The sequence below is a fragment of the Poecilia formosa genome, unplaced genomic scaffold (assembly GCF_000485575.1).
Source record: "Poecilia formosa unplaced genomic scaffold, Poecilia_formosa-5.1.2 Scaffold63, whole genome shotgun sequence".
Classification (NCBI taxonomy): Eukaryota; Metazoa; Chordata; class Actinopteri; order Cyprinodontiformes; family Poeciliidae; genus Poecilia; species Poecilia formosa.
The window spans coordinates 2,228,826-2,255,342 of record NW_006800002.1 but is presented as its reverse complement, the minus strand read 5'-3'; the positions used below and the strand labels follow the sequence as shown (position 1 = coordinate 2,255,342).

The following is a 26,517-nucleotide window of genomic DNA, read 5'->3' as shown; positions in this document are numbered from 1 at the left end:
GCAAGCACTAAAATGCCAAAGTTTTTTTTTTAGAACTGTAAAATATGATTAGTTGCAGCTGAAGGCACAGGAATGTAGCAAGAAAAACAGTCAAGTTTCAACAGTCAACAGTCAACAGTCAGTTCTTTAAAAGAAAACAAAGAAACAGAGTTATGTTCCTTGGAAGAAGATAGAGGGATGACTCAAGGTCTTGCCATGTATATTGGAGTGCTACAAAATGTCTCTCAGACAGGTTTGAACATGAGCAAAGAGGGAAATTTTGCCAAGTCTTCTTATGTTTTACGTGGAGATCCCCAAAATGTACCAAGAGAGTGGAAATTCATAGGGTTCTGCTGTGTTATAATAACTGGCAATTCATCTGTCTTGTTTTCTATCTTTTCCACCAACTTATGAAATTTCAATGCTCCATTGTCAGCCTACAGTAGTGCAAGCCTTCAGTTTCGCCTCAAGTTTTAAGCATCCAGCATCCTGAGGTGAGATATTTTTTTTGTCATTACTTTCCATTAGATTAAGTGATGTCAATATTAGTTTAGCAGTAATGTGTTGATTCTGTAATAGGTTCCAGCTCAGATTCTTAATTTATGGTGAAATATTGAAAATATTGAACCAACGGATTCTGTCATGGTGGTTACTTTCATCTTTGGTGTGTATACAGTCTTTAAATTTCAGCTTTTCTGACAATCAAATACAAAACCAAAGTTGTCAAACTGCATAAAACCCCCATGATGGGGGAAAGTTGCCAAAATAAATACCAATAAGTACCATATTTTTATAAAAACTTTTTCATGGTAAGCCTTTTTCCTCTCTCTCTCTCTCTCTCTTTTTTTTAAAGATGTTGCATTATTCTGAATGCCAGGAATGAAAGAAAGGTGCATATTTTGTTTTTCATTTGGCGTTTCTCCAGCTGTGGAAACCTTGTACTGTGGAACTGCCTAACAAGTCAGCACAAATTCTTGGAGACAGCATTCCCTCTGAAGGCATTCAGCTTTGTAAGAAACAAACATTTCTGCAGTCCTACACCCTCACTGCAAGATTTTACAGAGAAACTAATGCAGTTTTAATCAGTATTCACAGGAGAGCAAATTCTTCACATACCGAGTACAATTTCTGTTGTATATGGCTATTGCTAATGATATCGTGGAGAGAGAAAAAAGAAAGAAAAAAAAAATCACGTAAATCTCCTATTTGCTTTAGTCTGACAATTACAGCAAGGCACGCAAGCTATTATAGCCTTCAAAGACGGCAGAACCCTTTTCAAAAGAAATTAGTTTGAAGGAAATACTACATTAGCATTGCAATTATTACTAAAAGAAGACAAAATATTAGCTGAGAACAATGATTCGAGGAAGAATTAGCAAGAAGAAGAAAGGGAAGGTGCTTTTTGGACAAAAAGAAAGTCACTCGAGGAGGCATGCATTGCACAAAGAAAGGGAAATAACTCTCAGATGTTTTACAAGAGCCTTCCTCCCATTCTGTGTCAGTGGCAGACGTAGCTGCTGTTGTATGATATATTTGACCCAGTCTGGCAGGCCTGGGCTGCCAGGTTGTGTCTGTTTTCCCAAATTAGGTGGCTGTGAATGCTCACAAGTAATTCACTGGCAGCATGAAAAGCCAGAGAAATTATTCATGAGGAATGTAGACCAGCCAGCTACAACTCAGGCATCTGTCAGCTGTTTGTACTGTTTATTTCTCACCTGAGCCTCAAACCGCTGTTGGTTTGTTATTTAATGGCGGGCGGCTCGTTGATTTTATTTCATTCCTTAGTTTTTTGTTTTTTTTTGCTAGCGGGAGGAAGCAGCGGCGGTACTTAAATGCCGCCCCGCTGCCGGTGGACGCTTTGAACAACAAGCCGGAACAAACACAAATGGCATTTTCTCGTCATCCCTTTTTAATACGGCCGCCGACGTTTTCACGGGGGGAATACATCTCCCGCCACTTTCTCGCACGACTCTCAAATGTTCCATGAAATTAACTCTTAAACAAAAGATAAGTCATGTCGCGGCGCCCCTCTGCCGTTCGCGTTTTGAGAAGTTCCAACTCATCGGCGTGTCTCGAAGACGTTTGGCGCCGGTAATTTGTCTGTGCTCCGTCGGTCCCCGTTGCCTTTTCAACTTCTCTTTTTTGGCAATGAAGTAGTGAATCAGGCTGACATTCTGTCCGCCGGTTAATCTGTAAAGCAGAAAGCAGAGATACCCGCCAAAAGGAGATACAATCGTCTGAAATATTCGAGTGAAAAGGGCACGCCAGAAATATCAAACAGAAGGCAAAGTAATCAAATATGAAGGATGAGCGTTTCCGGAATTAGCTGAGCGTAGGTACTGGTCGGACTGCTGGAAAGCTGGAATTTCAGGAGAATACGTACAATGTGGAGGAACGAGTCCTCGCGTTCACCGCCCAGGCCTGCGTTTTTCTGCTTTGGAGCTTTACATACATTACTATAATCCTGCTCCTGTTCGACAGTTTCAAAATGTGCTACCACACAAGGTTTAGAGAGTCTGCAAGGTTATTTGTTCAACTGTGCAAAAAAAAAGAAAAAAAAGAAAGAAAAGTAAAAAAAAGCTAGAGAAATTGATTGCTGTCGCTGCAAATTACATTCAATAATTTAACTCGTAAGAACGCTGACAAATGTGACAAGTAGTTCTATTTAAATCCTCACACAAAATAGACAGGAAAAAAAGACAAGGTAGAAAGAGAGAGAAAAAAAAATACAGCAAAGCACTTGATCAGCTGTGACTGCTGATCTGATCATGACAAATTGGTTCCACTTAAGGTCTCCAGCGTTCGTGAGGCAGTGAGAAGTTTCAGATTCTAAAAAAAAATGAAGAAAAAAATGTTTTATATCGTGGCATCTCGCAGCTTTCCCACAGAAGTTTCTGCCCTGAGAGATTTTCCCACCCCTGGGGTTTTTCTGTCACAGAGCGCCCAAGGAGGAGTCTGGTTATTTTTACTGATGTTAAAAGTGAAATGATGATGTGAGATTCTTTGGTTCCCTGTTCAGACTTTGAAACTAATTTAAATTTAATCTACAAAAAGGCCTCACGAACCAAAGCTTTCATTAACTGGTTTTGGGCTGCATGAGAAGCAAGATAAAAAAAAAAAAAAACATTTGAATTTGGCGAACAAATAGCTGCCAGTATCGACATTGAGTTAATTCAGGATTTTTGAAGCGAGGAACATATGGATTCAACCGGGTTCCTGCACACAAAACGTCTTAAAAAAACAAGAATTTTTCAAATTTCACTGCTCTGGAAAAGCTGTGAAATTTGGAAATGTGTTTTAACAGAAGGTGTTAAAACACGTTTCCATACTTAATTCCCTCTGAAGTTCTCTAGTGGTTGCTCCAACTACAGCTCTTCTTACCCTGGTTGTGTAGTTTTACACTTTATGATCCTCAGCCATGTTTCCTGCTTATATTGGTGGATCATTCACAAAAAGGCAAACATACTTACACAGAAAATTGAAGTTTAACCTGTGCGCCTCCAACTATTTTCTTGTTGTGAAACAAGAACACCAAGTCATCAGCTCATAACACCAAGTTAGCTAAAGTCAGCAGTCTCATCGTAGGGAAAGCAAAGCACCGCTTACCGTTCTCAATGCCGCTTCAAATGTTGGACAAAGTCGGAAGTTGTTCCATCTCCCCGGAGATTCTCTCTTGTTTCTGATGTTGCATTTAGTTTTTTTGTAGAATACTTTGTAAGTTATTTACCCAAAAGAAACTATTCTTAGGAGCTTTTGATTAATGTGATTGGCTGTGTTGCAGGTTGCACATATACGCATTGTGTGGAAAAAAAAAAGAGCGATGGATTGAATGAAATTAATTAATGGGGCACACTTTTAAAACATCTGTTTTAAACTTTAAATACCAAATGTTTTCAGGTAAACAGGTCCAAGTCCATTTCAAGTACAAAGTCATTGGTGTAAAAGTCTAAGCCAAGTGACAGTTCTCTGAAAATTTACTTTTTCAGAGAAATTGACTTTTTCCATCTCCCGTGGAAAACTTCCAAGCTTCTGCCTCACAGAGCAGCCCTTCCCCACTCAGCTCCTTCAGACTAGCCAGCAGCAATTAGCAAACACCTGGTGGAACTACTCAGCTGCAGAGCTCATTATATGAGCTACTTCTCAGTGCAACTCTGGTTAAAATGTAGTTAAAGGGTTAATAGAGGAGCCATTGGTGTTCCTGAACACGGAGTGTTGGAAAGAGCACAAGTTTCTTAAAGAGACTGAGGCCCAATTTCAAAGTGAAATGTCTTTCAAGTCACACTTGATATATGCATCATATTTAAATCAACTGAACGCAACAGTTACTTGGTTGTGCTAGAAAATGACACACAATACTTCTCCTTTACTGACTAGAGTTCATATCATGTGACTGGAGTCCCCACCTCTTTGTTCTACTTATGTTGTCATTAACATTTTTTTAATTCCATAAATGAGAAATGCTCAATCTGAATCTTTTTGTCTCTTTTTTATCTCCTCCAGTTGCCATTGTGTTGCCTACCTTCCACTGTCGAGGGCTCCCGCTTCACTCATCTCCAACTTGACTCAGAATCGAGTTAACTTGTGGATATCGTCTATTCTGAAACCAAAGAAATCCTCAGTGTCACGGAGCCGAGAAGGTATACTCAGACTATCTGCCTTCCATTCTGAATTTATGTCGCCTGCTTTCTGAAGAAGGTCCCTGCTGTGCATAAAGTGAGACTTTAGTAAACATTGAGGGAGACACCTACGTTAGTGTTTTGGGTCATGCTTTTTTTTTCTTTTTTTTTTTTTAGCACCAGCAGGTTTAGACCTGCATGCCCTTTGTGACGCTTTCCGTCGTGCTTGAACTCTATTCCTGTTGCCGTTCCAAAGGATTATGGCTGCGTTTTATTTCGTTCCCTGATCTGAACATTATCTACCTGCCGAATGCATGAGTGGACATTTTCAGACTTGCTGCTCTAAACACACACCGATTTCCAAATCTGGGCTTACAGGCCCATCTGGATGGAGATGATATTTTTCCAAATGAAACGGTGCCAGCGGTGATGCAGCCCTGGCTGTTAAATGCTGCGACATGCTCTCCGGTGTGGTGCCTACTCTGTCTGCTGTTTTTAATGGTAGGTAGGTAGTAAACAAAGGGTTTTTTTTTTTCCTGGAATTGTTTTTTGCTGGCAACTGACTTGCAGTCCTCTATATTTATGGCAACAATGAACCAGCGAGATGCATTTGTGGGTTATCAAACCACAAAACAAGCAGAAAGTTAAATTTTCCGCATAAAAAAAACAAAACCATTTGAACCACTGGTGGTGTAAAAAAAAAGTGACTGTAGCAGCTTTGAATATGAATTTAAACAAGTAATGCACAACATTTTATGAAACAATATTCATTTTTACAAAGTTGGTCCAAGGTTTTCTTTAGAGGCAATAGCTTGAAAACCTAATAAAATAGCGGCGACGAAAGCGGACACGGAATATGGTATTCCATTTTTCATTTCTGCTCCAGAATAATAAGTCATTTATCTGCCAGAAATTAGAGATGATGATTTTTTATTTTTTAATGAAATAAATATGAGCATCCAAATTAAAATGCTCTCAGATCCAATGAGAATACTTTGCAGTAACGGAGTTAAACATATGTGGCTCTGAAACCGAAAGCCCCTCTGAATATTTTTTCTAGTTGTGTCTCTCAGAAAATGGGACTTGTTTCTTATTCTGCGGCGGTGTCAGATTCCTGAATGCACTGCTGCTCACAGTTCCTGCTCAGGCCTCGAATTTGGCAACACTCACTCTCATATGCAAACACGCAGCGTGCATTAATGATACCCTGCCATTTATTTGATTGGATTAACTGCATTTATTTTAGCAAAGCTTTTACAACTTGCAGAAAAAAAAGACTTGCATGCAGTCTCGTTACATTTTAAGTAAATTTGTAGTTTTATGGGGTTTTTTTTGGTTTCTTTTTTGACTAATGGAGGTGTCTTTGATTTTTCCAAGAGAAAAAAAATCTTTGGTAAATAAAGCACAATGGATTTTCTGCAATAAACCTCAAATCAATCTAAAATCCCTGAAATTAAAAATAAAAGCATATGTTAGCAGCGCCACAAGAGTTTGCGATCTGGCAGCGCTAAGACCCGCCTCCTGGCTCTGATTGGTTGTTTCTGTTTAGCACTGGGAGAAGACAGGAGAACAAATTTTTCCATAGATCATCTGTCTCGTACCATACTTTTGCAAAATAGTGAAAACATTTTCTAGAAAAGTTACGTACCCCAGCTTCAATGATTAATCGCCGACTACAATAGTTGTCAATAATTTCAGTAAATCGATTAATCCGATTAATTGCTCCAGCACTAGCTGTAATGTGACAAAGTGCTTGGAGGACAATGTGTCATTTTGGAAGACAAATCTGATCGGCTGCTGTTCTGAAAATGACTCTCGGATGAACCTTACTCACTTCGCAGCTCCTCGTTTGCAGGGTGTGGAAGCAGCACCTTGCACCTCACTCTGCTCCCGTGAAGGCAGCCATTGTTTCAGAAAACAATGCGAATCCAGCCCTGCCCTCGACAGGCCCAGCACATAGATCTGATTAGAGCTCTTCAAAAAGTCGGCTGACCTGTGGAGGAGGAACGAGTAAAGCTTTCCCGACTCTGGAATGTGGAGGAGCTGGAGCGCCGTCGCCCTGAAGGGTCCGCTGCCGGCTCAGGACATGAGCACCAGCCTGAAAAACAACAACAACAAAAAAAACATGTAATGACTTTATCTTTCCGGTGCCTGCGGGCTTTATCTGGAGCATTAATGTGCTACTGGTGGTCAAACACTATAACAGTGCAATTAACCCCACCTACAGTCACATCCCATCTCCAAACAAACAGTTGTTAACATAACAATCGGCTCTGTTTCGGACCGCCTCATGCCGTGTCCATGACAATGCAGCTGCTTCGGCTGCAGAGAGGAAGAGCTGTGACTCGGGAGCAGGACGGATCATGATGTCTGTCATTGTTTTGGTTTTTTTTTGACTGAAAGGAGGCAAACTGCTCTGAAACCAGCCTGAGGCCATAAAGGCAACAGTGAGGTCGGAGCAGGGTTTCTGCCTGTGCATACCGAAACCTTGTGTTTTGAATTTAACTACAGCAGATAGGCACAGACAGGAGGATTTCAAACGAATGTGACAAGAAAAATGGGAATTATTAAACATTTCCATCTACTGTGTTTCTGTAAAAATAAAATAAAATAAAAAAATCCTCCTATTCAGAGTTGGAGGGTGGAAAAAATATGCTACATTAGTAAAATTAGTATCTGTCCAAGTTCACACAATAAAAGAGGGGAAAATTATTAAAAGGAAAGCAATGAAGGCTCATGAGACAGAGCCTCCAGGGGAATGGAAATTAGGACTGATTAAGGCCATCGGCTCACGAAAGACTTCTGGAAATGGCTTAATGTGGAGCTCAAGCCCATGTCATAGTCCCTCTTTAAGACAAAACACAATTTACTTAGTTTTTTTATATATGTCATAACATTGTAATTGGATTCATCTCAAGTGACTTTACAGATCGATTTGACTCGTGAAGTTATATACAGCTGAAACTAAACATTCACATACATAATTCAAAACATCTGATTTTGAAATGCGTGCAAATCCATTTTCAGGCAACACCTGAAACACATTGTTTTTTTGCAACATCTTAATGAAAATGAAGAAAGAAAAATGGGGAAAACTTTATCAAACTGATGCGAGAAGCTTCTGGAAGGACACCAAGTCATGCAATCATTCTGTTTAAAAGGCAATTCTACGAAATATTGTGGTAATGTATGCAAGCAGAATTATGTTTTTCATTATTCTCTTACTATACAAATCAAAATAATGTATTTTTAATACAGACTGGCTCTAAACAGGAAAGTGTTGGATTGATTTAATGACAGAGGGGAGAAGTTATTTCTATGCAGTGCACATTAATACCTTATATCAGCACTAAATCCCAGTTCAGATCAGAGTCAGATGAAATGGATTCCTTTAATTCCAAGCCAATAATTTTGTCATCAGATCCACCGGCATAAACGAAACGCAATTTAAGTACGAGCGGAATCAGCTAATAATGTGATTGAAACTGATTTTATTCGAGGACGTTAAGCCAATTGTATTGAATCGACCCCTCGTCCTGAGCCAACGCATGGCAACAATGGAGGAAATATTTAAATTTAACAGGAAGTGACCTCCATCGGAACCAGGGTCAGGATGGGTAGGCATCAGCCGAGACTGACTGGGGGATGAAAGTACAGAGGAGACAATAAAAACAAAGAAAACATAAAACCACTGGTCCAGCAGTACTTTTTTATGTTAAAGAAAAATGGAGTACATGATCATTTAGGTATGAAGGATGGATCGACAGGTCGTCTGAGGTCAGGAAAGAAAGCTGGAGTGGCATAACCTGCTGTAAAATAAACACCGCACTGACCCTTTCCTTGGTGAAAGGCCATTTGGAGTTACTCAGGTTTTGTTTTTCAATCTTTCTAAAATTTTCTTCACTTCTTCATTTTTATTCATTTGCAACTTGCAAATGAGCATAAAACTTGGGATTTCCCTGCCCCCCCTCTACTGTTGTCTCGTTTCTGGTCGTACCACGCACAAATCGCTACGAATTTATTCACGAATATAACCAACTAATTCCCAAACAATATTTCTTAATGAATGCTGTGCACATGAACGAGCTTTTTGATCGAAAACTGTCAGTTTGATTGAACTCCTCGGTCGGATCCTGTTTGGGAAATAAACATGAAATTAAATCAGTAGCTGATTATGGATTTTTTTTTTCTTGTTTATTCTTTGTATATAAGAAAAAGCAAAACAAAACAAAACAAAAAACAGCCTTCAAGTATGAACTCCCATGATGCCCACAGAGGAGTCTGACATGTTCTTGCTCTGCTGCCTGCGCTCTCTTGTGCTCACTTTCTCTGCACTTCCCTTCTATACAATCCTGCTTTCCAGTTAATTTTCCTCTTTTGTTGTGCGTATTTCATATGGAGATTAGCAAACTGCTTCATTCAGTGTGTGAATGCAATCTGGTGGAACTGGTGTGGATTTTTTTTTTTCTTTTCTTATCGAGGATCATCAGAATAAAATATCAAAGCGGAGTCGCAGCAAAGTATTTTCTGGACATAGTAGGTGGAGACTAATCTATTTGCACCAAGGGCACATGTATGTTTATAAAATGTGATGTTTTTATACGTCACTATTTCTACATACATTTATGTTTAATACTACACAAAACATTCCTCCCACTTATGGCTTGTTTTTTTTGTTTGTTTTTTAATATAACCACATCCATTTTAAAACAGAAAAAAGTGTTTTCTGGAAATATCCTGTGTTGCATGATTGACTGCAGAAGAATGTAGTACACTATTGTGTGCTGGTGCAGATAAAAAAAAAAGTAAAAAAATGTTTGCATTCCTACAATTATACTGAAAGTTCCTGCGACTTGGTGGCGCCCAATATGTTGCAAACCAAGATAACAGACTCTTAAAATATTCTTTTGTGAGAAAGTAGCAAATATGCATTTGGTTTTTACACATTTTCTGGTTTGTACTGCTTTTCTTAGATGGTGAAACCACACAAGAAACAAAAGAGAAAAGAAATAAAAGAAAATTCAACTCCTGCTAAATGTCATTTTTTTGGTTTCTGTCGTGTTATCTTACATTTAAATGTTCTTCGCGGGATTAAAACCTGCGCACAGTAACCTCCGTTTTTTATAGGCTCCCCTTGTAAAGACGTAGAAAAGTCCCAAAGTATTTCACACTGAAAGAACCGTGACCTCTGTTCTCTTTTTTCCCCCCACAAACATTTTAATTACTGCTCTGACTGGAGATGTGGGCAATTTTATGTGAGATGTTATTTTTCTGTTGCCAATTACTGACTTATAAATCCAATTTTTAAATGGCATGCTTTTTTGTCTTTGCCATTTTGAAGAGTAGCTAAAGGTAAAAGAGAGAGAGAGAAAAACAAAAAGTCACCTGTGTTGGAGCCCAATGGATTATTGGACTGTCGACAGGACTTCAAGATGAATTTGCTATAATCCAAATTTCGAAACAAGGGAGAAGTTCCTAGACTCTCTGAAAAATTGAAGATTAAAGAAATTTAAAAAAGGTTTTCTTAAATCCTGAAAGTTTTGGCTACTTTTAGCGGGAACGGTCGCGACATGAGAAAGGGGTGTGAATACTATCTGGGCAGTGATTTAAGAGGCTATTGTCAGCATCTGAGTCAGTGTGACAGGCGGCTTACTGATACCGACTGCAAGGTCGAGTGCTGGAGCCAGACCTGATAAAACTGGCAAGAAAAAAAAAAACCCAACATGCACAATCACACACAGTCGAGCACACATTTAGAAACACGTCCACACATGCGCGCGCGCACACACGCACGCACGCACGCTCGCACACACACACACACCCACACACACACACACACACACAGTCCCGCTTTCTCAAAAAAGTGACCCCTCATATGTCAGTAACGATATTAATTGATAATATAATGCGATTGAAATGGGCAGAAATGGGCAGAGACAATTGATCGGTCATAATTAAGTTTACACCTCATTGTATGGAATAATGTCACAAATGGCTGCCTTATTCTCTGCCTGAAGCTGTGTACAGAAGAAGGCTTTTGTGCTGCCAATTAATCTTGTTCTTAATGTTTGAATAAATTGGTGTGGAGAGGAAACTGTGTTGTCATGTTTCTTGCATTAAACAAATGCACAAAGTTTTATTTATATATCATGCAACACTACCGATTGTGGCACTGGCAATTATATCAGAAAAAAAATGATTTCTTTTTAACTTTTTGTATAAATGTCCTAAAATTAACTTTTTCTACATTTTTTCAACTTAATGTTTTGCTACTGCATCTAAAAATGTACTTCTGCAACTTGTGTGAAGAATGTTGTGGTTAAAGTTACAAATAGAAATCTACATAGTTTCATTTTTTCTGTCTACAAAGTTTACTTTCTTTCAGAGTTCATAAAAAAGAGCAGTTTCCTCCAGTCTTTTTTTCTTTTCTCTCAATCTCCCAGGTTGGTTAGAGATGGATAAACAGTTTGGAGCTATGATGATGATTTATGGATGAATTTGTTTAATTTTACTATGAGAAAAAAAAATGTACGCATTTGAGTTTGCTCTTTTTACAAGGAACGCGTTTTACAAGGAGCGTGTCCTCCACAGGGTATTTGATTACATAATAACAATACGAAAAAAAGACCCCCCCAAAAAAACAGATCCCACACATGCTGTCAATAATAAATTAGCCTCGTGGTTTGTGCCAGAAACACTTTTAAACTATTTTGACAAATGTGAGTAACTTGTGTGAAAGACATCTTATTTGAATGACAATCATAGACTATCTGTATGTATTTTAAGAAGGATATGGAAGTGTGGATTTTTGGCAACAATGACTAATATATTAGAACAATAAAATATATGAAACATCAGTAAACCACAGTATTTCTTTCCATTTCTTTTAAAAAAAATTTATTTTGTTTTTAAAGATTTTGCAGCATCTTTTAAACCAGGAATGAAGTCGTGTCATCTGTATCTGAAGGTCAGATGTTTTACAGGGAACACAGACCTTCTTCTTGATAAAGACATTTTTTAGTGGGAATCTGTCAAATAGATGTCAGACTGATGAGAGACTTAAACTACAATGAAGTGAAGTGGTAGAAAATGTGGGTGAGCTCTGTGGAAGTAAATGGGTGAAAAAAACATATCTACTGACCTACCAGAAACTTTGCTGGAAGAACTTTTTGCCCCCAGTATTACGAAACGGCAGAAATTTGGATTAAAAGGAGAAAACAAAACAAGTCTGAGTGATGAGAACACAACACAGCTGTTCCACAGTTTGAGCAGTCAGCAGCCAATCAACCAAAATGCTCATTTTACAGCATTTTTACTGTTTGAGTCTGTCTATAATAAGTGAGGACGTCCACATGGCATTTTAAATTCATAGCTGGTATCACTTAGCTTAAGTGGTTAGCGCCAGGCGATGCTTTGCTGTGAATTCAGTTTGTTTTTGTCTTTTTCTAAACCAAATGAAGCCAAATTAGTGGTCAACTGCATTCTGACTTCAATCCACCACATTTGTAGCATTAGCTTAACGTAGCATTATCTTGAATCAACTATCAAGACCCAAACAACATGGACATGCTTTAAAGAGTTCAGGTGGCTTTTCGCACAGCGTCACCGTAATAAGGTTTTCAAAAGGATTTTCCCGTGTAGATCAGAGACACACGGCATTATAATGATCAAACTAACTGAACTGACAAGTCAAGAAATAATACTGAGCTTAAAAAAAAACTGGACGAATGAGATAAATCAACCAACAATAGGGAATGAGAAGCTGTACAAGCCCAGTCATGTTCATTGGTAAGGAAACACTGGATAAATATATATTTTTAGGAAGATAAAAGCTAAGTAACATAAATAAGTGCAATGGTTTTTTTTTAAAGTTATGGTAATACAAAACAGTAAAATAATAATTAAAAAAAGGGTTAAGGGTCAAAATGTCATGCACCCTCCATAGAGTGCTGGTTATTTAGGTCTCCAAGCTCCTGCTCTCAACTTCCTTCTAAACTTCTTAAACTCAATGCATAAACAGTCAAAGTTATCACTTTATGATCTCAAATCTGAGCCGTCTTGTTTTTGTTGTGGACTCAGGCCCAAGTCTAGCATCAGTTTTCCACAGTTGGACTGACTTTCAGCTGCCTTATCCTCTCCATTTCATTTCATGCTTTTTCACACACAGTCCAATTTTTTGTCATGTGGATGAGTGTAATTATCTCAACCCAAACACAGTTAAAAAGGAAGAAAAGATGCAAAATGGTCTCATTTGTCCTTTACAGGAACTAGCTTTTGCTCTAAGGATCTAGGTGACATGCATTCATCTTTGGAGCTTCCCCTGCCCTATTCTTAGACGCATGCGTCTAAATTCAGAACAATAACATGTTTCGCTCACTGGTTAGAAGGTGATGAGGCACATCTGAGGTTGTGCGAGCTGCAGAAGCGTCTGATTTTTTTGTGCATGGGTCTTTGAAAGTAAAAGCTTTCAGATTAAATACAATGCTCTGTTCAAGTCTTAATATAAAAACACTCTGCAGAGCAGCTAGATGTTTTTTTTGTGTGTGTCCTTGTTGTTGTGTTGCTGTGGCTGTCATAGCAAAAAAAATGAATAATAATAATAATATGACAAATAAACATTTCCACAGACAAACTCATTTTGTCTTACCATTAAGGAACAGGCTTCATATTACTGAAATGGAAAACATTTAAGAGGCTGTAAGTGTCTCTGCGAACCATTATTAGCTTGTCCGACTGCTGTCAGACTGAATCAGGAGGTGCGGCTTATCACGCATTGCAGAGAAAGTTTCTGCAGTGTCTGAGTCAACCATGCAAATGTCAGAGTGGCTTCAAAAAAAAAAAAAGAAAAAGAAAAAAAGAGGAAAAGGAACACGCAGCCCCTATAAAAAGACTGTCCTATTTTAAGCCTTTAGTTATGACAGAAAATATTTTTTAGATATCCATCAAAAGCTCATTGCCACTTTACGTTGATAAATCGAAACCATCATCTTGTTATGTACCAATTTTTTTTTGTAGCTTATTGTGTTAGTCGGTAATTCAGCCTGATTAACCTTAATATTCATGCAGGGTCAAAGCAGCTCTAACAATCAACTAAATGTGCATCTTTATCCACTCTGGCTGCCTGCTGCTGCTGCAATTAGGTGCAAGTGAATGCATTTGCAAAGCAAAATAGGATTAGGCGCTGGAGGCAGGGCTGGGCTCGTCTAATGGTTGATGAGTTTCTTATACCCCCTTTTAAACTTCCACACCTCTTAGCATGCACACCACAAAATTTTTTTTAACATCGAGTGATAATCCCGCACCTGCTCAATAACTTTCATCTGCTCAAATCGTACGATCGCAGAGTCTCTTAAAGAATCATAATGGTAGTTCTGCATCTTCCAGCCCATTAGCTACAAATCAGGCACACTTTGCATCACTGGCTATTCTCCAGAGCAAACCACCAGATTGTAGATTGATTTCCCATCGTCTTGGCAGCCATTATTTTCCATTCATTTTCAGTGTGCTACGAAAATAAGCTTAAAGAGATTTGAAACTTGCTGGAGACGAGTAATCCATCACAGCGAGCGGCATGTTGCCTCTGATTTTTGTCAATGATGCATCTGCATCACAAGCTGCTAAAGACTAGGTGCTGTAAAGAAGCGGACCGTTTCGTCTGTGCGTTCAAGGACGAGCGCCGTCCCACATTCGACGTGGCGTGCTGTCAAAGCGGAGGCCGCCTCGACAGAACCGCACAGTGAAGCTGAAACCGGTAATCATTCACATATACCCGATCTAGAACTTCGTTCAATATCAGGACCGATACAGGTATTAAAATCGGATCGGTGCATACCCCATATCGTCTGGTTTCAGTTTTCTCCAAAGCCTTTATGCATGTCGGCCTCGACTCACTAGATATAACAGAAACATAAAAGAAATGAAACTACTGGGTCTCAAAATGACAGGCTGCAGTGGAGACTGGCAGCGCTTCGAATCGGGGGAGTGAACTGATGATGTAACAAAAAGAGACTGACTTTATTACTGAATGCAGGCAGCTGGTTTGAGCATTATCATGCAGGCTTCCTGGTCCCAGACAGTCGGATCAGGAGGGAGCCGGTGGCCTTGACCTCTTTATTTTCTCCCCATCAGGCAAAACACTTCCTGCCGTTTTCCTACTCCGTAACGTTTTCAACCCGGAATGACATTTAAACCCATCGTACAGTTAATAAAACCAAACATTTTAAGCATTCACGGTGCCAAAGAGCAGAATCAAATAGACTTGTGTTTCCAGAGAGCTCATGAACTGCATAAAAAAAAGTATTTTTAAAATACTAAAAAATTTATATATGTACATTTTGTGCATTCCTTTTTTAATAGAAAATGCCCTTCAGGGTTTCTGAAGGTCTTTCCGAATGTTTTCTGGAGCTTTGGCCACCGTTTCGTGTCTGGTAGCTGATTAATTTCAGAGGAATGATTTTTCCCCTTCAAAACACATAAGTTTGAGCAATGACTCAGTTAGGTGTAAAAAAGCTCTTAAACTGAAGTGATGTGTAGTTGCATAACAGATGTCCATGCAAAAAAATTACTTTTATCATTCCAGCTCTGCAAACAAAAAGAGTCACTTAAAAAAATATGCTAGCTTAAAAACAATGCATATCTTTCCAGACGTGTTTGTGAAAATAAACATTTTTTCCAATTTTAAATTACAGTCATGCAATAAATTATAACATGAGTTCCAACGAAGCTCTTCTGTGAGTTTAAAACAACCTTTTGTAAAAAAATTTTCAAGCAGATATTAAATATATTTTATTATCAACCCTACATTTCTGTATTTAAAAGCAAAATTATTGGTTGAATGTCATAAATAAACAGAAAATCATAAAGAACAAGAGAAAAAAAAGCTTCAAAAGAGTGTGTAATTAATTTATAAAATGTGTTTCACTTTGCGAATGAAGTTACAGAAATAAATTGACTTTTCAATCATATTTTAATCTAATGAATGGGTCTGTACTGTAGATTATTTTTCAGAGCTGACATTTCTTCTTTTGCTTTCCACTTGCTCATTTTTAAACAAATCTCATTTGCAGAGAAAAGACTGACTGCTTGGGAAAAAAAAAAGTAGAGAAATGAGAAGTGAAACATTTTGGACCCAATGCTGCTGTTGTGGTTCTGCTTTTGATCGAGGCAGCTACATCTGTCTGTAGTTGTTTTGCCTAACTGAATTTGTTGAAAATGCTGATTATGTAAGTGGATTTTGTACCACTCTCTGCCATTCTCTGGACGTTCTTTGAAGAGAAATGTTTGTTCTCAAAGAGTTTTTCTTGGTTAAATAAAGGTTAAGTTAAAAATTAGATTAGGGTCCCAATCACTGTTTAATATGGGAGGTAGACCCTGCCGAAACTCAGATGCATGTTGTTGCAGTGTCACTGAAATGCTAGCTGGTTTATTATTTGAAAGTTCAAAACATTAAATTTATAAAATAGTGGAACTGGTTCTGTGAGATGTTTCCAGACATGAGTTGGATGAAACCAAATTTAAATGTGTTGCCAACCAAATGATGACATTAAAACAGAGAGTAACTATGCTAACATTAGCCTAGCACTTTCAGAAATCAGGACAAAGCTTTATGTGACACATTGTCAGGACGTTGCGGTAGCTTCTTTGACCCCTTAACTGTCACCCTCAAAACACCTAAATTCACATCTCTGGGGTCAGCTAAGAGGCTTTAATCTCTTAGCTGACCCCTTTAATCTTTAACTCCATGTTGTAACTCACAGAATCCCAAAGGAGAATGGAGAAAAAAAAAGAAAAAAAAAAGAAATCCCAACTTATTTTCTTGAGATCCTGCTGACCATCTGTGCTGCCCATCAATCCGTCCTCCCTGGTTTCAGTGCAGACGTTTTGTCGCCTGTTGGATACTCAGCAGCTTCCCTATCGTTACATCCTACCTGTGGATTTTCCATCCATTTTATTTTGTCGAAGATTATGGTAAGCTCTATTTAAGTAATTTATAATTAGCTTTCCTCAAGCTGCTCTGTTACTTTATGTTTTAAGTTTACACAACAGGCGGTTGGAAACACTTCAGTTTAGTTTGTAGTTATACTGTAAAACAAGAAAGTCCCATTGCTTGGCGTCAACCAAGTGAACAAAATACGTTGTTTTTGCCTCTTAAATATTTTGGGTTTAACAATACATTCAGAGCACGTTGTTATAACGAGTGATAAAAGCTGTGTATGTGTAGAGTTGCTTCTGATCTATATTAATAAGCTTTACCCTGTTATTTCACATGCAGTGACCTGTGCAGTTCGGTGGACACATTTTGACCGGTGAGCTACATTTCAAGACTGCCAGGCAACGTATTAATGTGCAAAAAAGAGTTTTCTGGGATCAGATGTCTGTGTTTAATTTAGTTTCAATAAAAATGTTTTCCATGTCTGACATTGTTTCATTCTTGCAAACACTTATAGTTAGAAATTCAGATATTGTAGCGTTATGTCACATTATGCACTGATATGAAAATCTTCTGTCAAGCACTGATCTGATATACGTAAGCCCAATCTCGGAATAAAAACCTATAAATCTCCCCCTTGTGTCCTCCGTCGCTGTGATTATTTCATCACGTCTCTGACCTTTTGGATCTCAAGGAAGTAAGTCGGGATCTCGAGAAAATTAAGTCGGGATTTCTATTTTTTTTCTCCATGTTCTCTTAGTAGATCCAAAGTAGCCTCACAAATTCCAGTTGAGACAAAATACCAAATGTGTTCAAGAAAAACAGAAACTCTAGCATCCAGAATGTTGAATTAGTATAATATTGATGAAATGATCAAATTGAGACTTTAATTGAGAAACATCATCAATCATCTTGAATGACCAAAAATTTTAATAGAGACTTCCTACGTCATCATATAAAATATAACTTGTTAATTTTCTGTAACTTATACAATATTTACTCATCTTATAACCTTAAAGATAGTTTTTAAATTGATCAATTCCTTAATAGAGTCAAATAGTTGTATGATGCCTCCATTCCAGCCAAACTAAGAGCACTCAGTGTGAAGTAATGCACAACAAAAACAAGTTGTATAACTCACCAGTATCACATTATTACACACGGAAACTAAAAATTTATAAAAAAAAAAGAAAAAAAAAAGAAACCAATTTATACAGTACAATTAAAAGCCAACATTAATCAACAGTTTCATATTTTGCTTTAAAAATGAAGCATTTCGCCTCATTTCTGGCTCATTTGGGGAATCGGTACTCCCGTTGCATACTGTTGCAGCCGTGCTTGTGGGACACAGAGGGGTAAAGCAATTACTCAACCTTGTCAACCCTGTTTTCTCATTGGATGTCTGTATGGACTGATAATGAGAAGGATTGCCTATCTCTACCTCTAATTAGACAGCCTCTTTAAATCTTCGTACATCCTGTTGTCTGTTACTCGCAGGAATAAATCACGTCTCCGTCATTCATCTTCTGGACGCCTTGGCAACTGCTCCGAGGACAACAAATCAGTAAACTCAGCGGGATAAGTAGCCTGTTCACACTTAAATAACCTGAGTGTCCCACTAACTTAAGACGTGCCATTTCAACCAAAATACCAGAGATAGTCCCTGGTATAAAGCTATTTGTTCTTTCATTTGTGGGTGTTCAGTTAAAATGATGTGTTAGGACATCATTAAGATGCACTCCCTGTGAAATGTCATCCATATTTAAAAGCATATTTAAAAAAAGAGAAAAAAAAATGCTTTGAAAATCTCCATCAATTTTTTAAAGAAATCATAAAATTGTCATCACTTTTAAACGACGTTTTCGGAAAATACTAGTTTAGTTTAACTTCATCAGAGCTGTCATTTTTGTAAAAGTAAAAAACAAAACTTCAATCTCTTCATTTGTGGGGGCAAAAAGCGAAAAGTGGCATTTACCAAAATGTCTCATTACTCTTAAACTGCATTCTGGTTTCCTTCCATGTTCAGAAGGAAACATTTCACTCTCCAGCTTCACAGCTAATCTGAGGGGGTTGAAGCACAATCCCTTTCCCAAGAGTACATTTTTAATTCTACATCATCTAAAAAAGGTGCCTTCTCCCATTAGTTAAAGCTCTCGGTAAGTATAAAGCTTCCAGCCACATCCGGTTTCTTCTTCTACTGGATTTGACGGTGAGAAATCCTCACCATTTTTTTTTTAATCCATCTATCTGGTATCTTGTGCTTGTGTGAGATGGTCTTACAGATCTACATCAACACCCCGAATCTGTTGCAATTCATAGAGTGACGTAAAAGTAATTTCTGGTCAAAGATGTGTTCATATTTTTCACCTGGTTAGCACCTGGTTGAAAAGCGTTTTGCCTTCAGAACTGCCTTAATTTGTGACATGTTGTTGGAAACAAAACAGAGATTTCGGCCCATCGTAGCATGCTAGCATAAAAAAGGTACTGCAGATTTGTTAACTTGTACATTGAAGATGACAACTCTTATTTATTGAGATTATGTAACCTCATCATGTTCAGGAAACCAGTCTGAGATTATTTAATCTTTGAGACATTGGGCTTTATCCGGCTGAAAGTACCCGTCAGATGAAGTTGATGTGCCTCCAGCCATGAAGGACTCAACTACAGGAAGTTAGCATAAGAACTACTAATCCCACAATGCACTCCATCAAAGAGGTTCCAAGAAGAGGAAGAGTTTCAGGAAAGAAACTGATGTCATGGGAAGGAGATCCACTTCTTGTCAATTAGCTTAGCATAAATCATTTAAGAGATGTTTTTATTTTAATCCTTCAAGCTGATTGGATACAAACAGGCCAGTGAATGCAATGCTTTATGTTTATTCTCAAGTTTACTGAAGTTTTCCTTCCCTGTCTTGCCGCTAAGCACTGTAAAATAGTCCTACAATGTTTTCTTAAAAGCTAAACACTAGCCAAACTAAGGTAATAGCAAAATGCTAATAAGGTGCTGTGCTTTAGCCTTCCAAAACACAGCTTTTCACTGCCTGTGCGGTCAACCCTAGTGAACTGCTAGCATTCATAATCAATAAATGTTATTTATGGCATTTGGGATTAAAAAAAAAAGTTTTTAAAAACAGCAAAACACTAGTTTCTTTCCAGCTGTTCAAGCCGCCATCTTGTGCGGCATGCTCTAGACTGAACTGTAAATCACCAGCCTCTTCATCCTGTGCTCTCACCTTTGATCGCTCATGAACAACAAATCAATACATTTATTTCCTCCTCTTGAGCCAAAGAATGACCTAAAATTTTCAGTGAAGAGACACGAATTTTACATTTTCAAATGAGAATTAGACATTTCCACAGCACTGTGGGAGCATCCTCAGTCGTATTGGTGTTCAGCTCTCTGGAGAGCATGAAACATTTATTCCATCAATCAGTGTTAAAGAAATGGACTCAATTAAGTTTCATTTTCAAATGATGAGTGATTAGGCTCCCCGTTTTAAAAACACAAAAAGCTGCCAAATTGAATCCAGTCAGATGTTATTTCAGCATAGTCCACGAGTATTCTCATTTAGAGGCGAGTGTTTGTTAAATACGGTTGGGAAAAAGTTTGAAAAATCCAACTTAAATTACATGGGATTGCAATAAAAGAGGCATTGAATGCAGAACTCAAGCAAAAGCCTCCAAAGGAAGTTTCCCTTCAGTGCTGAACGAAAAAAAAAGAAAAGAATTTACACAACGAAGTTCATTCAGTTCTCTACCAATGTGATTTTCCTAGCTTGCAATTTTTATTTTTGTGAGAGAGAAAGGGCTCGGCTTGATACATATTTTTTTTTTCCACAAATGAATACAGGCACAACAGCAGCAGAATCAGATTCAGACTTTGCCCACTGCCTGTGAAAAAGTCAGCAGGGGATTTACCACAAGACAAGTCCTCACAGTGGTGAATTTTTTTCATTCGGCTCCAGAAAGACATGTGAGAACATGATGCAAAACCTCCACATGAAAGTAGAAAGTTTTCTATCAAAGACGATAGAAAACAACTGCTAGTACATGGATTTTTAAAAAATTAATTAAATAGGTTAGATAGTAAGATAGACTACGAATGAACAGCTTACTGACTGATGAGGTAAGGGGCGGAGCAATTTAGTTTTCAGTTTGTTTTTACTTTTAAATTGGAACAGGTAGAAAACAGGTAGAATACTGAAACATAAAAAAATCTGCAAAGTAGGGATTACTTGTTTGGTAAAAAGTGCAACAATATTTCCTTGGCGATGAGATATTTCTGTTTGGCCAGTTTCTCCAAAATCTCTCGTTATATTTGGTCGTTGATGCTTTATGCACTCTTCCGTCACGAAGCAATTTAATTTTTCACCTTCGCTCACCCAGTTATGTAAATCCATCAACCAAACAACAAATACAGTCTGCTGTCGATCAAATTGTTCACACTGAATGCATTCCAAAAAACGTCTAATAGTGTGTTAATTTTCTGAAACATCAAATTTTGGGTTTTTACTTGTAAGACAATCATTTAGATAGAAAAAAAATAAAACCTTGAAATATTTTCCTCTGCGCGTCATGAATCTCTATAAAATGACTGTTCTTTCATTTTTCATCTCATGAACAACAAATCAATACACTCGATTTATTTTACCTAAACTATTGCACTTTTAGGCCATGTTCTAATTTTGACTGCGTTAAAGCCAGAGGACTAAGAATGGGATGTCGCTCATATTCATGTGTTAGATTCAGCAAATGCTGAATGCAATTTGCTCAATAAAATTCAGATTTCCTACACTTTTTAAGCCAGCTGAATTAAACATAAATCAAGCAAGACCAGCGCATTGCCACACGCAGATGATTTCAAACCTTTCTGTGCACATGAAACAGCCGTGTTTCACAAACCCGAGTAACCTGGAGTAACAAAGAAAAGCACACAGAAGCTCTCCATCTTGGTTCATAAAGACGGCAACACAGCAACATGCCCAGAGGCACAAAAAGAAAAAGTAAAGTCCTCAACTTCACCATCAGAGTCCAGTACCCAATATGTCCTTCAGCCATTACTGTATTGCTTCTGTACCATAATTGTCTCTTTAACTGGACTAAATGTGGCATGTGAACATGATCCAGAAGCATTAAATGTAATATTTTTCAATAGTGCGGAATTACAAAGCGATCCGTCTGTAGGCTTGGCGAGGAAGAAAAACATAACTTCACTTTTTGTTCCTTCACTGGGAGCGCTGACCTTCACTGTGATGAGTTTGAAACTAGAAGGCTGTTTGCACAATTACACGCCGATGAGTCTTTGTGTTCGCCGTCTGCGCAGAGTTAAAACCGTCTACAAACAAAGAAACCAATTCCAGTGCGCCACGAGTGGTGTGAAGTGGAGAAATGAAAACGCTACGGGTTTTGCAGTGCGTCAGAAAACTTTGTGGGCTTCATTTAAAAAAACAAATAAATAAAAAAAATCATTGATTTTTGTCTTTTCTTCTGGGAAAATGGGAACAAAAAGGGGGCACCTTACATTTGTGTCTTTATGCTTCCTAAAATATGTCTGGGGAGGGAAAGCTTTAAAAGAAGACTTCTCCAACTTGGTTGTTAAATCTCGGTTTCTTTAAACCTGCCTCCTTTGACAGATGTAAAAGGACTCACCAAGTTTTCTTTTTTTTTTTTCCCCAGATTTACACTTCTAAGGAATTTTTTCCCCAAATATAATTGTGAGAATTGGGGCTTTGTTTGCAGTCTTGGCTGTTTACATGCTGCCTGCTCCGTTTGTTATATGAACAGAAATGTTGTGACCCTGGCTAGAGCCAGTCCAATTCCACGAGAAATAAGACTTGTCATAACCCAACAATTTTTAGTTTTTTTTTTTTTTTTTGTATGAAAGTCATGTCGCATTAACTCTGCTAAATCTCCTTTCCCGGAGGTGCAATGTCTGCTCCGTGACATGTTTTAACCACCGAGGCCCTCCCATTACCTCCGGGCACCGTTTCTCTGTCCAGACATGCTGCTTGTCGAGACAAGCTGCATGCCTCTTGTAAAGGGTGAGAGGTCAGCTCGCTCGCACTTTCCAAACCCTGACAGATGATATCCTCTCCATTTCAGGTCGGGGAGACCTCCATTGTCCCCTCGCCATCAGGGCAAAAAAAAAAAAAAAATCCATTCAGCAAATTTTCCTGAGTCATAAATCCTTGGTTTCATGAGTCGAACACAAACAAATCCTAAGCAAAAAAATAATAATAAATAAAAAAATCAAACTGTTTAGAAGTGAAAATTTTCATTTCAAGAACGATATAAGTCGAAACAGCCACATCTAAAAATATAATCTCCCCTTTCCCAAGGCAAAAATTAACTTTAATTAACCAGATTTTCTGTTTTAGTTTCGCTCTCCACACCTGATTACAGCCTGACCTGTAGAAGCAACATGTTACAAAAACAGAAACTGGCAACATGAGGTGGACAAAAAGATTTCAAAAAGCAACATGATGCTCTGGTCCAAATCTGAACTGAATCTAATTTGCCAAAAAATATCTATAAGATCAATATAACTTTTGGGAAAACTATAACAGTCAGAAGCTGACTAATGGAAACATAAACACAAAATCCTGAACCAGAATATCTTGAATTCAGTGTGTGAACTTGCCTTCAAACACTCTGATTTTTTTTTATCCTAAACTAGCTGTTCATGGTCAAATTTTTCCAATATGGCTTAATTAAAATTAAGCAAAGAAGTAGGAGGGCAAATTTAATACACGGCAATTTAATAGACGCATATTTTTAATACATAACTTTGTGTTTCACTTAATTGAATCATCTTTTGAAATTGTATTTTCTAACACCTCAACTTATAATTGTCTTCTATTTAAATTTGAATAAATAACATCATAGATTTATATTGGAGCTTTTTGTGCATGAACAAACTAATGGGACAACATTCACCTTTAAATCACTAATAATCACTCAAACAAACAACAAGAACTCCGATTATTGATGGAGATCATACGGTTCAAGATCTTTGCACAAGTTCGTGGAAATCCCACAAAACATTTGCAAGATCGTGCAAAAGTTTTATCCTCCAGGCTTCAGTTAACCCTTTAGTCCGCAGCATCCTCGCTGCAGTGATTACAGGGCATTTGAAATATTAAGAAGAAACAGCTTCTAAAGTCAGAAAAAGAAATATCTGCAATGACTCATTCACCCCCCAACCTCACTCATTTACATCTCCACGAGTTCATGAAAAATGAAACTTCTTAAAGATTTCTTTCTTTTTTTTCTGGCTCCTTCAAACCAGTGGAGAATTAAAGGGCTGAGAGCAGTCTGTGCATTCTGATTCCATGACACGGAGACCAATTAAAAGTCACCGGTGTTGTTTCGAGGCTGCAGGGCACAGACAGACTGACACCCTCGGTGCAAAACAGCATACTCAAGTGAAAACCAACCAGCAGTCTTTAAAGCGAAATTACACTTCTCGTACATCATTAAGTCTGTGATGTTTAGCTCTCTCTGTTAGGTGTTTTGTGATCAAAGCAACAATTTACATTTGATATTTTGCACTTGCCTCCATCTCATCTTAACCTCGCTTAACGCTTTCCCCACTTCTCAAGTCGCGCTTCCTGCATTCTTGGCTGAATTTGTCAAGATTTGCTGCATGCTTCGCTTAAATATTTGGAGCAACGCGGCTGAGAACACGTATCGTAGCCTACAGTTATAAAAAGAAGGGAAAGAAAATCAACACGCAATAACGCCAGTATGTTCTGATACGATAAACTCGAGTTAACCTCCAAACATCTTCCAGGTTTCCGCAACACATTGCGGTTTTTGGTCGCTGCACAGCTAGTAAATGCAAATTAGCTTGCAAATTACAGTAATTATTTTGTGAATGCTGGGTACCTTCGGGACAAATGCGAGAGGAAGAGGGAAAATGGCAAAAGGTTAGCAAATTGCTAGGTAAAGACAGCTTCTCTGTGTATTGGCTCTGCAAAACAAATCATTCTGTAAAAATAATTTGATTTAGGACCATCAGAAGAAGATAAATAGAAGAGGGAAATAAAATAAAGAGCAAACTTAGTTCTGTTACTCATATCGTTTTGCTTGCATGTTTTTTTCCAACCTAGGCCTGGGCGATAAAACCAAAATGAACTGACAGAGGAATTTATGATGAGGACTATGAAGGTATGTGTATATATATATATATATATATATATATATATATAAGGTGTCTTGATTTTTTTCCACAGATAATCTGTTTCATACTGTACTGTCTCAATGTTGCGACAGTTTTAATGAATGTGAAAAACAACACTTTTTGTAAAAGCTGCATGCTTGCAGCTTTAATGTTGCCAGACTGCAGCTGCAATGGTGCAACGTCTGAAAGCACCAATTACTCTCCCATCAGTCGGTTCTCAGCAGTTCATCAAGGGTTGGGTCACAGTGCCATCCAGATGTCCTCCCGGGGTCCGGGAGCAAAACGACTAACCCCATTTATCCTCTTTTTGCTTACTTATTCACTCAAGGTAACAATGATATATGAAGGCTTCGACGTAGATCGATGGCTGGACGGAATGTTTTTCTTCCTGGCTCAACATGATCTCATACCATATTCACATCACTGCTGCATCCCGTCCACTTGTGAATCACCTGCTTTATTCTGGCGCTTGTGAGCAAGACTCTAAAGGACATGTTCTCTGCTTGAGGCTGCAACTCACTCCCAACCCACTGAGAGGCATACACTATTTTGGCCTCAGGAGAAGCCGTTTCTCATCCAGGGACCCTCCGCGACTACCAACTGCCCCGGCGCCTGCTGAAGGTCATATTTGGGAAAAGAAACCACCAGCTGTGCGAGTCTGGATTTTTTCCCTCCAGCACTGGCAGGGAAAGGTCTTTAGGCTTCTGGCAGCCTCAAGACCTGCCAGAAGCCCAGTGTCATTAATATTTGAACCATATTTTGTCTTATTTTATTCAGCTGTCACCAAGCTGACTTATCTGGACTAAAGCAGTCTGAACAAACACAAAGTACACATGTCTCACAGGGAAATAAAGTCCTGAATTTATATTTATATATATACACATTTTTAAACCTACTTTACTAGGCCTACAAAGAAATAAAAGTGAATGAAACAAGATGTTCAGATTCTACATTAAACAGCATACATTGATTTTGACTAACGTATATTGAAAGAGGTTCCAAGAAAAGAACCAAGTCCAAAAATGTAGACAAAAAGACCAAAACACCGAATGTAGTGCACACTTCATTCCAGTAGATGGCAGTAATGCACATCTAAACATTGATTACCAACTGCCATAAGAGAAGAAGAAGAAAGAAAGGAAGGAAGCATAGATAATACTTTGATATCTTAAATTAACACAGTTTTTTAATAGAATCTAATACTTGAGTGACATTCTGGTCCACACTCCATACCAGATGGTGGCGGTAATACATTTTTGTTGCTTGCCAACCGCCAATAAACATCAAAGAAGAAGAAGAAGAAGAAAGATTAGTCTCACCAGGTGAGACTAAGTAACTGAGTAGAAGCAGCTGGCTAGAAGCAACCGAGGGAGGCTGACGACACAACAGGGAAACAACAAAAATGTTGGAAGAAATAAATCATGAGAACCTCAGAAACTCCAAACTAAGGTAAGAACAGTAAACTAATATCCAAAAGATCAATACAGGCATTTAAAATACTAGTCTTTGTCATGTTTTGGAGCGATTGTGTTACTTACCTTCTTCCTCGGGAAAAGGGTTGGACCAATGGAGCTGAGATGGTTGCTCTCACACCAGCGAGCAAGCTACCCATCATCTGGTTGGCCTGATATTGCGGCGACCCCCTCAACACATGACGGTCGACCGAACAGGTAGAAGTGAGTCTTGTGTTTTTCTGTATCTTCCTAGAGTAATGCAGAGTAACGTCTTACCTGAGCACCTGCTGGATTCTTGAGTTTTAAAACACAGCTCAAGGTTCTCATTCTCCCCAAATTCAAGCACTTGGACGCTCCT

The 26,517-nt window shown here is 38.3% G+C and overlaps 3 long non-coding RNA genes across 3 annotated transcripts in view; 1 reads left to right on the top strand and 2 right to left on the bottom strand.

Moving 5' to 3' along the window:
* Positions 1–1,771: 1,771 nt before the first annotated feature.
* Positions 1,772–2,791, bottom strand: LOC103139666 (uncharacterized). Its single transcript, XR_476432.2, has 2 exons — positions 2,363–2,791; positions 1,772–2,169 (listed from the first exon to the last, which is right to left on the bottom strand). It is a non-coding gene; the product is annotated as an uncharacterized LOC103139666 (long non-coding RNA).
* A 1,707-nt stretch (positions 2,792–4,498) lies between these two features.
* Positions 4,499–26,330, bottom strand: LOC107836488 (uncharacterized). Its single transcript, XR_001662397.1, has 3 exons — positions 26,244–26,330; positions 6,430–6,693; positions 4,499–4,576 (listed from the first exon to the last, which is right to left on the bottom strand). It is a non-coding gene; the product is annotated as an uncharacterized LOC107836488 (long non-coding RNA).
* LOC103139667 (uncharacterized) overlaps positions 25,872–26,517 on the top strand; it is a 43,362-nt gene continuing 42,716 nt past the window's right edge. Inside the window, exons 1-2 of the long non-coding RNA XR_476433.2 lie at positions 25,872–26,154; positions 26,262–26,375. This is a non-coding gene — a long non-coding RNA (uncharacterized LOC103139667). The remainder of the gene's footprint in view (positions 26,155–26,261; positions 26,376–26,517) is intronic.